A 17,199-nucleotide genomic window follows, 5' to 3' on the forward strand; every position below is an offset into this window, starting at 1 on the left:
AGCAAGAGTAAAACAAAGAGTCGTATACAAGGGAACCCCTCATAAGGCTATCAGCTGATTTTTCTCGAGGCCAGAAGGGAGTGGCATAATATATATAAAGTGCTGAAAGGGAAAAACCTGCAACCTAGGATACTCTACCCAGAAAGATTATCATTTAGAATTGAAGAAATAAAAAACTTCTCAGATAAGCAAAAACTAAAAGAATTCATCAATCCTAAACTGACCTTAAAAGAAATGTTAAAGAGCCTTTTCTAAGTGAAAAAGAAAAGGCAATAGCAAGAAGTAAGAATCTATATGGAAGGAAAAATCCCACTAGCAAAACCAAATATATAGTAAAAAAAAAAGTGGATCAACCACTTAAAAGAAGCTAATATGAAGACTGAAAGACAAAAAAAATTGTAAAATCAACTATAACTACAATAAACAGTAAAGGGATAAACATGAAGATGTAAAACATGATATCAAAAAACGAAGCATGAGTGGTGCTGGGAAAACTGGACAGCTACATGTAAAAGAATGAAATTAGAACACTCCCTAACACCATACACAAAAATAAACTCAAAATGGATTAAAGACCTAAATGTAAGCCCAGACACATTGGCAGAACACTCTATGACATAAATCACAGCAAGATCCTTTTTGACCCACCTCCTAGAGAAATGGAAGTAAAAACAAAAATAAAGAAATGGGACCTAATGAAACTTAAAAGCTTTTGCACTGTGAGTGGGAATGTAAATTGATACAGTCACTATGGAGAACAGTATGGAGGTTTCTTAAAAAACTAAAAATAGAACTACCATATGACCCAGCAATACCACTACTGGGCATATACCCAGAGAAAACCATAATTCAGAAAGACACATGCACCCCAATGTTCCAATGTTCACTGCAGCACTATTTACAATAGCCAGGTCATGGAAGCAACCTACATGCCCATCGCCAGACGAATGGATAAAGAAGATGTGGCACATATATACAATGGAATATTACTCAGCCATAAAAAGGAACAAAATTGGGTCATTTGTAGAGATGTGGATGGATCTAGAGACTGTCATACAGAGTGAAGTAAGTCAGAAAGAGAAAAACAAATATATATTAATGTATATATGTGGAACCTAGAAAAATGGTACAGATGAACCAGTTTGCAGGGCAGAAATAGAGACAGATGTAGAGAACAAACGTATGGACACCAAGGGGGGAAAGTGGCAGGAGGGCTGGTGGTGGTGGGATGAATTGGGAGATTGGGATTGACATATATACACTAATATGTATAAAATAGATAACTAATAAGAACCTGCTGTATAAAAAATAAAATAAATTCAAAAAATAAATAAAAAAAAAAATTAAAATAAAACAAAAAAACAAAACATGGGGAGGGGAGTTAAAAAATGTAGATCTTTAAAATGTGGTTGAATTTAAATGACAACCAGTTTAAAACGAGTAATATAGGTCAACATATATGAACCTCATGGTAACCACAAATCAAAAACCTACAATAGATACACAAAAGCTAAAGAGAAAGGAACACGAGCATATCACTAAAGAAAATGATCAAACCACACGGGAAGAAACTAAGAGAAAAAGAAAAGAAGAGAGAAAAACTATAAATACAACCATAAAACAAACAATAAAATGGCAATAAATACATACCTGTCAATAATCACTTTAAATGTCAATAGACTAAATACTCTAATAAAAAGACATCAAGTGGCTGATTGGGTGAAAAAACAAGACCCATCTATATGCTGCTTACACTATATTCACCAGACTAAGACATACAAACACTGAAAGTGAGGAAATAGAAAAAGACACTCCACACAAATGGAAATGACAAGAAAGCTGGGGTAGCAGCACCCATATCAGACAAAATGGACTTTAAAACAAAGTCTATAACAAAAGATAAAGAAGGACATTACATAATGATACATAAAGATGAGAACATAATAACACTCATTAACATATGCACCTAATGTAGGAGCACCTACATATATAAAGCAAATATTAACAGACATCAAGGGAGAAATTGACAATAATACAATAATAGTAGGGAATTTTAACAACCCACTTACATCAATGGACAGATCATCCAGACATAAAATCAATAAGGAAACAGTGGTCGTAAATGACACATTAGACCAGCTGGACTTACCAGATATCTACAGACATTCAATCCAGAAACAGCAGAGCACACATTCTTGTAGAGTGCACATGGAACATTCTCCAGGATAGGTCACATGCTAGGCCACAAAACAAGTCTCAACAAATTTAAGAGGATAAAACTTATATCAAACATTTTTTCTGACCACAATGGTATGACATTAGAAATCAATTACAGGAAGAAAAATGGGAAAAACACAAACACACAGAGACTAAACAACATGCTACTAAAAATTAACAGGTCAATGAAGAAATCAAACAGGAAATCAGAAAATACCTTGAGATATATAAAAGTTTAAAAGAAAACCCAACTTCCCAAAATCTATGGGATGCAGCAAAAGCAGTTCTAAAAGGGAATTTTATAGCAATACAAGGCTCCCTCAAGAAACAAGAAAAATATAAACAACCTAACCTATCATCTAAAGGAATTATAAAAAGAAGAGAAACAAAGCTGAAAGTCAGTAGAAAGAAGAAAATAATAAAGATCAGAGAGGAAATTAATAAAATAGACACAAGCAAAAACCACAATAGAAAACAGCAATAAAACCAAGAGCTATTTTTTTAAGATAAACAAAATTGATAAACCTTTAGCCAAACTCAGCAAGAGAAGAAGGGGACCCAAATAAGCAAAATAAAAAATGAAAGAGGAAAGATAACAATCAATATCACAGAGATACAAAAAAATCGTAAGAGAATACTACAAACAGTTAGATGCCCACAAATTGGACGACCTAGAAGAAATGGACAAATTTCTGGAAACATATTAACACCCAAGACTAAATCAGGAAGAAATAGACAATCTGAAGAGACAGATCATTAGTAGTGAAAAAACTCCCAATAAACAGAAGTCTAGGACCAGACGGCTTCACAGGGGAATTCTACCAAACACATAAAGAAGAACTAGTACCCCTCCTTCTCAAATTATTCCCCAAAATTGAAGGGGAGGGAACACGTCCAAATTCATTACATGAGATCACCATTTCCCTGATACCAAAAGCAAAGACACTACCAAAAAAAAAAAATTAAGGCCAATATCTTTGATGAATATAGATTTAAAAATACTCAACAAAACATTAGCAAAAGAAATTAAACAATATACAAAAAGGATCATAAATGAAGATCAAGTAGAATTTATTCCAGGGATGCAAGGATGGTTCAATATCCACAAATTAATCAATGAGACACCACAGTAGCAAAATGAAAGATGAAAATCATATGATCATCTCAATAGACTCAGAAAAAGCACTTGACAAAATTCACCATCCATTCATGATAAAAATTCTCACCAATATTGGTGTAGAGCAGGGGTCCCCAACCCCCAGGCCGTGGACCAGTACCAGTCCGCAGCCTGTTAGGAACAGGGCTGCACAGCAGGAGGTGAATGGTGGGCGAGTGAGCGAAGCTTCATTTGTATTTAAGGCTGCTTCCCATCACTTGCATTACCACTTGAGCTCCACCTCCTGTCAGCATTATGGTGTGTTGTATAATCATTTCATTATATATTACAATGTAATAATAGTAGAAATAAAGTGCACAATAAGTGTCATGTGCTTGAATCATCCCAAAACCATTCCTCCCCTACCCCCACCATGGCTGTGGAAAAACTGTCTTCCACGAAACTGGTCCCTGATGCCAAAAAGGTTGAGGACCGCTGGTATGGAGGAAAGATATCTCAACATAATAAAGGCCATTTATGACAAACCCACAGCTAACATTATACTCAACAGTGAAAAGCCGAAAGCATTTCCCCTAAAATCAGGAACAAGACAATACTCTCACCACTTCTATTTAACATAGTACCTGAGGTCTTAGCCACACCAATCAGACAAGAAAAAGAAGTAAAGGGGACTTCCCTGGTGGTCCAGTGGTAAAGAATCTGCCTTCCAATGCAGAGGATACAGGTTCAATCCCTGGTCGGGGATTGAATATAGCATGGTCCCACATGCTACAGGGCAACTAAGACTGCGCACCACAACTTTTGAGCTCGCATGCCTCAACGAGAGAGCCCACATGCTGCAAACTACAGAGGCCATGCGCTCTGGAGCCTGCGCGCCACAACTAGAGAGAAGCCCAAGTGCTGCAACTAGAGAGAAGCCTAAGCACTGCATTGAAGAGACCGCACGCCATAATGAAAGATCCTGCATGCCTCAACAAAGATCCCATAGCCGCAACTAACACCAGACGCACCCAAAGAAAAATAAATAGAGAAAATAAATAAATAAATAGAAAAGAAAAAGAAGTAAAAGGTATCCAAACTCGAAGGGAAGAAGTAAAACTCACTATTTGCTGATGACATGGTATTATATATCAAAAACCTTAAAGTCTCCACCAAAAATACTATTAAAACTAATATGTGAATTCAGTAAAATTGCAGGATACAAGATACAGAAATCTGTTGCTTTTCTCTACACTAATAATGAACTACTAGAAAGAGAAATTAAGAAAACAATTCCATTTACAATTGCATCAAAAAGAATAAAATAACTAGGGATAGATTTAACTAAGGAGGTGAAAGACCTATATTCTGAAAACTCTAAGACACTGATGAAGGAAATTAAAGATGATACAAATAAATGGAAAGATATCCCATGTTCAATACTACCCAAAGCAATCTACAGATTTAATGTAATCCCAATCAAAATACCCAAGACATTTTTCACAGAACTAGAACAAACAGTTCTAAAATTTATAGGTATCATGCTCCCTGACTTCACACTATACTACAGAGCTACAGTCAGCAAAACAGTATGGTACTGGCACAAAAGCAGACACGTGGATCAATGGAACAGAACAGAGAGCCCAGAAATACACCTATGCACCTCTGGTCAATTAATCTATAACAAAGGAGGCAAGAATATACAATGGAGAAAAGATAGCCTCTTCAGTAAATGGTGGTGGGGAAACTGGACAGCTATACATAAAAGAATGAGATTAGAACATTTCCTCAAACCTTATACAAAAATAAACTCAAACTGGATTAAAGATCTAAATGTAAACCTGGACACCATAAAACTCCTAGAAGAAAATATAGACAGAATACACTTTGACATAAATTGTAGCAATATTTTTTTTGATCTGTCTCCTGAGGCAAAGGAACTAAAAGTAAAAATAAACAAATAGGACCTAATTAAACTTAAAAGCTTTTGCACAGCAAAGGAAACCACTGACAAAACAAAAAGGCAACCTACTGAATGGGAGAAAATACTTGCAAATAATATGAGTGATAAGGACTTAATACCAAAAATATATAAACTGCTTATGCAACTCAATATAAAAAAACCAAACAACTGAATTAAAAAATGGGCAGAAGACCTGAATAGACCTTTTTTCAAAGAAGATATATAAATGGCCTATAGGCATATGAAAACATTCTCAACATCGACAATCATCAGAGAATTGCAAATCAAAATAAAAAATGAGATATCACCTCACACCTGTCAGAATGTCAGGAAAAGGTCTACAAATAACAAATGCTGGAAATGATGTGGAGAAAAGGGAGCCCTAATACATTGTTGCTGGGAAAGTAAACTGGTGCAGCCCCTATGGGAAACAATATGGAGGTTCCTCAAAAAACTGAATATAGAACTATCATATGATCTAGAAATTCCACTCCTGGGTATATATCTGAAGAAAATGGAAACACTAATTCAAAAAGGTATGTGCACCCCAATGTTCATACCAGCATTATTTATAATAGCCAAGATATGGAAGCAACCTAAGGGTCCATCAGCAGATGAATGGATAAAGAACATGTGATATATATACACAATGGAATACTACTCAGACATAAAATTAATGAAATTTTGCAGTTGTGACAACATGGATGGACCTGGAGGGTATTATCCTTAATGAAATAAGTCAACAGGGAAAGAAACACTGTATGTTAACACTTATACGTGAAATCTAAAAAAATTAAACCAAAGATTGTATATAACAAAACAGAAGCAGACTCACATGTATAGAGAACAAACTAGTGGTTACCAGTGGGGAGAGGGAGGGGGACGGGCAAGATAAGGGTAGTGGATTAAGCAATACAAACTACTATGTATAAAATAAATAAGCTACAAGGATATATTGTACAGCACAGGGAATATAGCCAATATTTTATAATAACTTTAAATAGAGTAAAATCTATAAAAACATAAAATCACAATAGTTTCAGCTGTACACCTGAAACTAATATAATTTGTAAATCAACTGTACTTCAATAAAAAATAGTAAAATAAAATTAAAAAGATTTTTCAGTAGTTATTTTCATACCCTCAGCTGAAGTCAATCAAAGAAAATACAGTTAATTCATTAAGTAATATATCTCTTTCTCACTGAAAGGCCTATTCTAAAATCAAGTTTCTGACGACAAAGTAACAATAATAATGACAAAGTAATAACAATAATAATCACTCCCATTTAGCAAATGTTTCAAAATGGAAGAACTCAATTTTGGAGCTTTATTTTCATTTTTTTCTATCTTAAGATACTACATAATTAAACAGAATTGCTTTAGTCTTATAGCATAAAAAAATTCATAGTCAAATTTTCAATTACTGCTTCTCAGATTCCTCTTCCTTTCTTCTACCACCCAAAGCTGGTTACCCTCTCTCCTAACCATTCTGCAGCCTGATTCATGCTTCCTGATTCAAAATTAAAGCCCATCTGAGAAAGATCAGAACTGGAGGATAAGTATGCTAGAAGTATGAGTGGTGGTGAGGATTTGTGGAAAAATAATATGTGCTGCTTGTTAGGATCAGCCTCTTACTGTTTCTTTTCCATTAAAAGGAAAGTCTAGAGTTGACTGCTGCTACTGAAAATGTCCCTGCCTATGATACGTTATTTATTTACACAGAAAAACATTTCCTTACAGCTGTTTTTGAACATTTAAATAAATCACACCTCCCACAGTAATGTAGAGATAAGGGGCCAGCAGAGCTCTCAGCTGGCAATGCTCAGCTTAACCCACTTACATTCATTAGGACACAGGAGTTTAGGGCACAGCATTTATTATAATCCGTGACTACAAGAAAATGTGAGATGAAATACATTAAATAAATTAAACATGCATTAAACATCCCTGAATCACAGTTCAATTTCACTAAGTGAACCAACAGTAAATTATTGATAGTTTGGTCCCCTTTAAGAGAACAAAGCAGCGACTGATTTCAGTGTACTGGGTAAATTAGGCACTATATGCATTTCATTCATGACTTGCACATCTCACATCTCACATTGCCACAATACAATTATTTTTGACTTCAAAGTCTGTTCATTGGTCCCATGAAACCGATGGCTTGGAAAAATCGAAGACATGGGAAAGAAACCTCTGAAGTTAATGAACAGTGTGGTGGATTCCTCTATGGATGTGATCACATTGTGATGGGGATATCATGATGGACTCCAGTTCCCAAAGTCAGCATCACCAATAAAAGTAAGAATGCCTTGGTAATCCAGCAACATGTACCAAGGTCTACAAATGGTTAAAATTACCTTTACAATATTCCATTGTGGTATTATTTACAGTTCCCTTTGTTATTTAATAAAGAACATTCACCTCCCGCTGACCAAATAATTTACTGCACATTTTAAACTGTCTAAAGGATTATGGTGTGTGTGTGTGTGTGTGTGTGTGTGTGTGTGTGTGTGTGTGTGTATTTGTGCACAGGGAGGGGTAATTTTTAAGGCAAGACCTGTGAGATATCATCAATCATTAATGTCTTTTTAAATATGGCTAAGATAAATTTAAACCTCAAGATACAGTAGATTCCTTAATCCAGCATTCCATTCTATGCATGCTACCTCTACAAGGTGATTTTCTTTATAATACACCAATAGCAAAGAAAGAAACCGTTAGAGCAAGGAGCTGTGACTAAAGCAGAAGCTGAGTTATTGCTCTGCACTGTTTTCCTCATGTGAAGCTATTACGGACTTGAATCGTGTCCCCCCATACCAAATTCATATATTGAATACCTCACCCCCAGTGCAACTGTGTTTGGAGATAGGTCTTTAGAGAGATAATTAAGGTTAAATGAGGTTACGTGGGTTGGGCCCTTATAGGATTGGTGTCCTCATAAGCAGAGGAAGAGACACCAGAGATTCGCTCTCTACACACAACCACAAAGGCAAGGCCATGTGAGCACACATCAAGAAAGTAGCCATCCACAAGCCAGGAAGACAGCCTTCACCAGAAACCAAATTTGCTGGCACCATGATCATGGACTTCTAGCTCTACAACTTTTCGAAAATAACTGTCTGTTGTTTAAGCTGCCCACTCTGTTGCATTTTGTTACAGCAGCCTGAGCTGACTAATATGGAAGGTCATCTTTTAATTGTTTGCTCTCCTCTTGTAGCCTCTGAACTTCACTTGCAACTTCCTACCTTCATCCATCTCTTAACTTCAGTGTCCTCCCAAGTTGGGGAAATCAGAGATTTAGACATTGTGGTGTTTCTGTCTTTAATGCAGTTGTGGATTTCTTTTATTTCTGCAACATGTAATTTATTATTTTCTGCTAACCATTCAAACACACCGAAGTTTTGGATCCATGTCTTCTGGTTTTGGCTTTGGTCATGTTGCTTCTATTGCTATCAGAAGTGTCAGTGGGAGCAGACACAGATTGGACCCTAAATATGTGTTTACTTTGCTCACTGGGATCCTAACTGGAAGGATGTAACATCACAGATGCATCAAACCCTCTTCTGTACCAATGTGGTGTCAAGATCTTTACTTTAAAACATGCTTTCAATCTGTCAGATTGCCAAGTTTTAGGATGATGGTGACAACTTTGATGAAGGGCCTCAGAATTTGAGCTTGTGCCTGTGCCTTGATGCTCAGGACATGCTCCATCTTCATCATATTCATCAAAAGCAAGGGCATCACTGTGAGGGAATCCCTGAGAGTTCACCTTTAATAATAATAATAATAATAATAATAGTAGTAGTAGTAAAAAGCCTGTCTTGGTGGGTCATTTATGGGATGAGGGGGCTGTGTATTCTTCTTGCATCAGTACATTTATTTTAGTTTCCTATTAATTCTTATAGTTTTTCAGTTCATTCTTCTTTTTTCTTAGTATATAATTATACCATCTGCAAATGAGGATAATTTTGCATTTCCTTTCTAATAATTATACCTCTTATTTCAGTTTCATACCTTATGGCTTTGATTAGTGCTTTCAGAACAATTAGATAACAATGATAATAATAGGCATTTTTGTTTTCCACCTGATTTTAATTGGATATTATTAAAAATGAAGTCCGCCATTGATTTGAGATGAATATTGTTACAGAAACAACATATGTTAGTGAAATTTTATATGTGAGTTCAAAAAGATAGTTAAAAATAAATGAGTGTAAATTTTTTCTAGATTTTTTCTGATTTTATTGAAATTACCAAATTTTTTTTTCTTTCTGACCTATTGTAGGAAGTAGGACACTAATTGTTTTCCTAATAATCAACTAATTTTGTATAATGCACATGATTTTGAATACAAAATGGATAAACCAGACCACCCTCTAAGGAACGTTTAATCACTAAACATGTTGAACACATTTCTGCCCTGTAAAAGATTTATATTCAACTATGATCCCAATCAGCAAGCTTCTCTTCCCACTAAAGGGAACAAATTATAATCCTTTCAACTGCTGCAGTAAATAGAAAACAGACTGCTGATTATACAGAAAGAGGAAAAACAGACATAGGACAGAGCATGCAGATTAGAAAGGAGCCATTCCCCCCTCAATACTAAGTAAATAGAAGTAGGCATTTTGCAAAGTGCATTAAAGGGAACAGACTGCTGTAGAAATCAATTGATAAAGACTTGTCAACTAAAACAAACTTTGAGCAATTACATTAGCAAATAATTAGAATAATGTGTAAATAGTAGTAAGGACCCTGCAACAAAGGAAGCACATGGATCCGTGTCTCCTCCTTTTGTGCCCATAGCATTCTGGGCTTATCTCTATTATTCAGTAGTATATTTAGTAACAGGAAGGATACTACTGAACAACAGGACTTATGATTGCAGTTATGAGAAATAATTTAATGGCATTAAGCATGAAGTGCCCTGACACTTTGCAGTGGGAGAATATTTGTCTCCAGCTGAGACTCCAGCAAGTAAACAATGATTCCTGTCCAGAGGAAATCTATTTAACTCTCCCTGTATTAAAAGCATAAAAGAAATTCATGCACAGAAAGAACTCTCATCATGGCCAAAATGCAGCAGGCAGAGCCACTGAGTGGAAGGTGACTTATCATACATCATAGTTACTGGAAGTTTCCATATGGAGCTGGCACCCTATATAATATATTGAAAAGCCAATCCCATAAGAAACAAGTGATAAAGATTTGGAAAGAAGTATCCTGTAGTGAAAAGATGGTGGGAGTTAACATCAGGGAGCTGAATCTTGGTTGAGATATTTCTACATGTCCATGAGCAGTTACATAAAATCTGAGACTATTCTTCTTCATCTGTAAAAAGGATATAATAATATTCACCTTGAGAAGATATCAGAACTATTTGAAATGTGTATGTTTAGCACAGGGCCACATATGGTAAGTATTCAATAAGACATGGTTTGTTACTTTATTATTATTGAAGCAAACCTAGAGAAATATAACAGATACTTTAAAATATATTTAGATAGAAATGAAGACCCTGACACAAAGAAGTGACATTTTCAGGACAGAACACTGTGGGGCAAGAATGTGGAACACAGAAAAATATGAATAAAACTTGGGAAAGAGAACCTCAGTATGCATGAGGGTGGGGAGGGAAGGCTCTCCCCTAAGCTCTTAGTCAAAATTAGTCCCTCAGGGAGGAAAATGGGAAATTTGTATCTGAGTACACAATATATATTTTACAGGTATTTGAATTTATGTTCATATTAAGGTATAATAACATATGCATTGTTTCATTCTGAAGTATGGGATCCACAATTCTCAAGGAATCTTCTCTTGATCTCCATCAAATTCCATGTTACATAACCACATACAGAGACAGCCTCAAAAGAGACCCCAGAAATTCTGGAGTCCAGCATGAGCAGAATGAGTAAGCAGTACCTTTTACAGAATCATGTTTTAATAACACTCATTTTTGCCTGGCCAGATTATGTATCTTAACACATCACCTTGTATTTTATGTGTTTGTTTCAGTGCCTGTGACTACTCATTTAACTGTGAGTTCCCTGAAGGCAGGTACAGTTTTGCTCACCCTTGTTTCTTAACATCATGCACGACAAGCAGAGCTGCCTTAGGGCCACTGTAGGACTTAGACACTTTTTAGAAGCACCGCCTCACGTCATTTGAAACATGTTAAATTTTAAGAGCCACATTATGGCTCATTAAAATGATTATTTTTACTATAAAATTTTAAAGATATTTATAATTCTATTTTTGGAATTTGGCTATAAGCCAAATACTTTATGATTGGTGCTAAATTCTCCACAGTGTCATAATGCACACCCAGGAATTCTTGCAAAGTGAAATAATCTAAATAACAAATAGTTTTCAATGGTCATGAAATTTTAATGGAAATGAACCTTAACAATTAATGAGGTTGGAACAATGTTAATTTTGGTAGACATTTAAACATTTATCTAGAAACAATAAATGCTGGAGAGGGTGTGGAGAAAAGGGAACCCTCTTGCACTGCTGGTGGGAATGTGAATTGGTACAGCCACTATGGAGAACAGTATGGAGGTTCCTTAAAAAACTACAAATAGAACTACCCTATGACCCAGCAATCCCACTACTGGGCATATATCCTGAGAAAAACATAATTCAAAAAGAGTTATGTACCAAAATGTTCATTGCAGCTCTATTTACAATAGCCCGGAGATGGAAACAACCTAAGTGTCCATCATCAGATGAATGGATAAAGAAGATGTGGCACATATATACAATGGAATATTACTCAGCCATTAAAAAGAAATGAAATTGAGTTATTTGTAGTGAGGTGGATGGACTTAGAGTCTGTCATGCAGAGTAAAGTAAGTCAGAAATAGAAAAACAAATGCCCTATGCTAACACATATATATAGAATCTAAGAAAAAAAAAAAAAGGTCATGAAGAACCTAGAGGTAAGATGGGAATAAAGACACAGACCTACCAGAGAATGGACTTGAGGAAATGGGGAGGGGGAAGGGTAAGCTGTGACAAAGTGAGAGAGTGGCATGGACATATATACAATACCAAACGTAAAATAGATAGCTAGTGGGAAGCAGGTGCATAGCACAGGGAGATCAGCTCGGTGCTTTGTGACCACCTAGAGGGGTGGGATAGGGAGGGTGGGAGGGAGGGAGATGCAAGAGGGAAGAGATATGGGAACATATGTATATGTATAACTGACTCACTTTGTTATAAAGCAGAAACTAACACACCATTGTAAAGCAAATTATACTCCAATAAAGATGTAAAAAAAAAACCCATTTATTATTTTTAATTTTTCTGGGCTTTTTTCTTTTTAATATTTTGGAATCAATGATTTTTTTTTCAGTTCTTAAATATTGTCAATGACCTTTGAAGAGCCAGAAGGCATACTGGTACACCATGGAGTAACCAGCACTGATGGCATAAAGCAGTTGGCCAATTAGTATTTCTGGATTAGATTGGTAATTTGAGAATATACACATGCCACTGGGTATCAGCCAAAGCCACAGCATGGTTTATGGTGCAGTTTTATTTAGTGCTGTCGCTACTAAGCCATTTTACACATAGCAGTGGTTGGCTATGTCAGTAATAATGTTGGCAAGTTGAGAAAGCAGCATTTCTAGAACAAGAGGGTTAAGTTCGCTGTCAGAACAGGCCAGAGGCTGAAGTCATCCCATAGATGTCAGCAGGGGGAAACCCACGTGAAAGCCGACAACCAGAAGTCAAACACCCTCAGATTTTGGAGAGAGAAGTCGGGCCTCACACATATTGGCAATATTAGAGCCAGGCTTTGTGGCTGATACTCATAAAAGGAGAGAGAGCTGCCAGGTGGACTCACAAACATTTCTCTGATTCCACCTTCTCTAGGGAGACCTACCTTGACAACCCCTGCTCCCCAGACCGAGTGTGAATGACTGCAATGAACAGATGCTCCTGAGCACAGGAGGCCATCTTATTCCTCAGATGTACTGTAACAGAAAGAAAACAACAACTTGAAATAGTTGAGAGAGACATTCAAGAGAGCAGTTGGATCAATCCTAGGGTGAGATGGCTTGTGTTTGCTTAGTCACCATCACCCTGGTGGCAATTCTGTCACTCTTAAAGAGCCTTTACCTGTCCACACTGGACCTCTAGGTCTCAACTGGGTCACTATCTTCCCAGGAAACAGTACTGTATTCAAGACTGCACTGTCATCTCTAGGCAGGCTGGAAATAGATTTGAGTTTTAAAGCCTATCTGGATGGATATGATTCGTAAAACCTCTGATTTTTGCACATCGGATTATACTTTCAGGATCGTTCCAGGGTGAGAATCCTAAACACTAGACTTGGAACAGAGTCTAGGTAGATTGCTATTTACAACTGAAAATTTCATTTGCCTTAATGATTCCCAAGTATACCTGAACCTTAACTGGATATCTAACTAACTCCAAATTATGCTTGAATTGCATCAATTATTCAACATTTTTCTTAAAGTGTGATGAGTACAGAATTACCAGTCATCTGTTGGCAGAAAGTTAAGACCTGTACAAAATACATCTCTCTTGGCAATATGTCTCCAGAAATTTGATAATCATATGCATGTTTGGATGCTCTCTTACTAAAAGCTTTTGTGAGATACACAAACGGCAAGTATTGTGTTATAGCTGTCATACTTTAGATAAAATGACCATGTTGCTGGAGCAGAATTAACTAGTCCAAAGATGCTAAGCCTTAGAGAAGAGGGCTAGGAGCTAACATGCATTGAGGATCTACTATGTGTTAATAAGGTCTCTCTCTCCTTCTCACTCTATAGATACAGATAAAGATACATCTTTTGTAAGCATTGCATCGCAATTCTGTTTGTCTGTAACTCTGACCTCTTTCAAAGCAAAATCTGGTACCATGTATAACACAAATAGGATTCTAGATGATTTTGGAGCACTTTCTTATTTGCTTAATAACTTTCAGTGGCTCCCTATCTCCCACTGGATCAAGTTTGAATAATTCTGCCTGCTTTTCAAGGTCCTCACTGGTCTCCCTACCCAGCCAGTCTTATTTCTTTTTCTTTCCCACATATTCCCTCTGAGCAACGTGGATCAGTATTTGCACTGACCTGTAAACATATCCTCATTGCCACCTCCAAGGTTCTTTCTTTCCTCTTCTGTCACCTATGCAAATTGTCACCAATTCTTCAAGGATCCCTTCACAGTTCATCATTTAGCAGAGTTCAGTGAGCAGAAATGCTACGGACTTTTGTTGTTGTCATGTTGTAACATGATCTTACCTATAATACAGTAATTCACAAAGCATGGATTTAAAACAATGACATTGTAATGAAGTCAGTGGACATTTATGGCAAAGGAAGCTTTGAGGCTTTATCTCTTTAAAATAAAGCAAAACACATAGCTGAAGCTGAACTGCAAATTACAACTCTAAGTCCTTTGGAATTTAAGGGGTAGCATTTTTCATGAGACCTTAGGTCAACAATGTGGCATTTAATCCTCCACTGAACACTTGAACATAAGCTTGACAAACTCCATTTTTAAAGTTATCAAGTTCTGAAATACAGTCAGTACACAGTATTTGAATCTACGGTGCTACCACCTCCATAATAAATAAAACTTGAGGCGTAAATAAAATATCCACCGTCTTTTCCTTTTCATGAAGGGAGACTGCTCTCCAAAACTGCTCTATAATTCGGAATAAAACTCATAGAGATTAAGCATAATAGTTCATATTTTCTTTATAGGCATTACAAGTAAGCGTAACTATCAAAGTCATACAACTTTTTAGTTTTGAATGACATTCATTGTTCAGCAAAGGTTTTCCACACTCTGGTTTTATGAAATCAGGCAGTTGTCAGAATTATTTATGGAAAGTTTCTTATATTTAAGGATTTTAAGCATAATTTTTAAAAATATCATTTTATGAAGATTTAAGATAATGAACACCAAATGAAATGACCCATTCTTAGGTAAAGAGAAAAATACAGTGCAGTTATACATGTCAGATGATCAGGTTTGAATCTGCTACTTTTAATCTAAGGTTGTTGATCTGATAAGAATTTCCTTCTATATAATCTAAAGTTACTTTTCAGTTAAAAAAAAAAAAAATCCAACAAGGAAACACAGGCCCTGTGCTAGGTGCCAAGTGGTCAAAATCAGACACAGTTTCTGTCCTAGAGTTTTCAGGTTTGTGGAGAAGACAGACATGATGTACCAGGAAAGTAACAGCAAAATTAGACACGTTTCTGCCCTCAAGGAACTAGGCTACTGTTAGGGAGGGACAGTACTGTGTAAGTAAACAAACAAATACATCATTCCAAATCACAGTTGATCTTATGGAGAAAACATAGTGTACGGTGATGAAGAACAACAAGGAGAGGGACTAATTTAGACAAAGAGTTAAGAGGTGCTTTTCTTAGGAGAGACACGTGTGCTGAGGGCTAAAGTGTGAGAAAGATCCAGCCATTTAAAGAGGTGTTAGGGAGACGCAAAAGCATGTATAAAGGTCCTAAAACAAACAAACAAAAAGGTCAGTTTGTTCAAAGATCAGAGTGCATGCCACAGTAGCTAGAACAGAGGATGGAAGAGAAGAGAGACATGAAATAAGTTTATAAAAGATAGACTGCAGTCAGATCATCAGAACCATATAAGAAGTATCAAGGAATTTGAATTAGATCTTATGTACAATGGGAGAGCATAAAGGGGGACAAAAATGATTTAAAGTTTAAATTGTTCCTCTTGGCAAATAAATAGACTGTGAAAGAAGGAAGTCCAGTTGGACACTATTGCTGCCCTCCAAGGAAGAAGAGAGAGCATATTGTACTAGAGAGAAAGATAGAGAAATAGAGACCTGAGGTAGATTTCGAATCTAGACTCAAAGAATCTGTTGCTAGATTGGCTGGGGCAATGCAGAGGATTAAGAAAAGTAAATTAAGGATGATGCCCAGGTTTCTGGCTTAAGCAACTAAGTGGATACTACTGACATCTACTGAGTTGAGGAAGTTTGAAAGTAGAATGAAATTTAAAGCAAGGTGGGGTGGGATAGAGAGGAATTCAGCTGTAGTCACAGAGATTTTGAGATGCCTGTGAGAGATTATTTTTGAAATGTCAGGTGGGCAGTTAAATAGGTATATGAGGATACATTTGAAATGGGCATAATTGAGGGGTCCTCAGTCTGTAAATGATGAATAAAGTGATAGTAATAAGCAGTATCACCAGAAGAGAAAGGGTAAAGAGAGAAGAGAAGGGGATCCAAGCCCAAGTTCCAGGGCAAAAAGTGAAAGTAAGAGACTGAGAAGTGGCCAGTGAAATCTGGGACACCAGACATCAAGCAAATTAAAAGAAGAGAGCGTTTCAGGATATGTGTTGTATTACTGAGAAGTCAAGTACTCTTGGCTTTTACTCATTTATGGATTAACACCTGGGGGTTTATTTTAAAAGGTAAATAATGTTATCAAAATAACATCATGTAACAGTAATAATAATTCAGATACAGTTGGTAAGCTACTTCCACACACATTATCTGACTTGATCCCAACAATAAGTATATTTTATTACTGATTGCATTATACACTTAAAGACACTGGGGCTCTTGCGAGCAACTAATATTTAATAATAAATTCAACAAGTATTGTGAACTCCTGTTGTGAGAGGCAAGTTCTAGACTCTGCAGATATTATCTGTGAACAAAAGAAATCACTTCCCAGTACTCACAGGGACAGTATCCTTTGCAATGATTATAGAGTACCACACAAGGCTAATAATTATTAAGAAGTACAGAGTTTTGACTGCCGAGGTTCACTTTCTAAAATCTTAATTACATTTTATTAACAGTTCAGTAGTGGTAGGTATATTCTAATTGTTGTGCAAGAGGTTCACTTTTTTGAATTCTTGTTACTGTGTTGAATACAAAAATAATACAA

General features: G+C 36.2%; 1 long non-coding RNA gene across 1 annotated transcript in view; it reads right to left on the minus strand.

Annotated features, from left to right (window-relative positions):
- Positions 1-17,199, minus strand: part of LOC132524177 (uncharacterized) — a 417,505-nt gene that overhangs the window by 304,309 nt on the left and 95,997 nt on the right. The window contains exons 2-3 of the long non-coding RNA XR_009541810.1: positions 14,386-14,556; positions 13,170-13,260 (exon numbers count right to left, since the gene is read on the minus strand). This is a non-coding gene — a long non-coding RNA (uncharacterized LOC132524177). The remainder of the gene's footprint in view (positions 1-13,169; positions 13,261-14,385; positions 14,557-17,199) is intronic.

Source organism: Lagenorhynchus albirostris, chromosome 8 (genome assembly GCF_949774975.1).
Source record: "Lagenorhynchus albirostris chromosome 8, mLagAlb1.1, whole genome shotgun sequence".
Lineage (NCBI taxonomy): Eukaryota > Metazoa > Chordata > Mammalia > Artiodactyla > Delphinidae > Lagenorhynchus > Lagenorhynchus albirostris.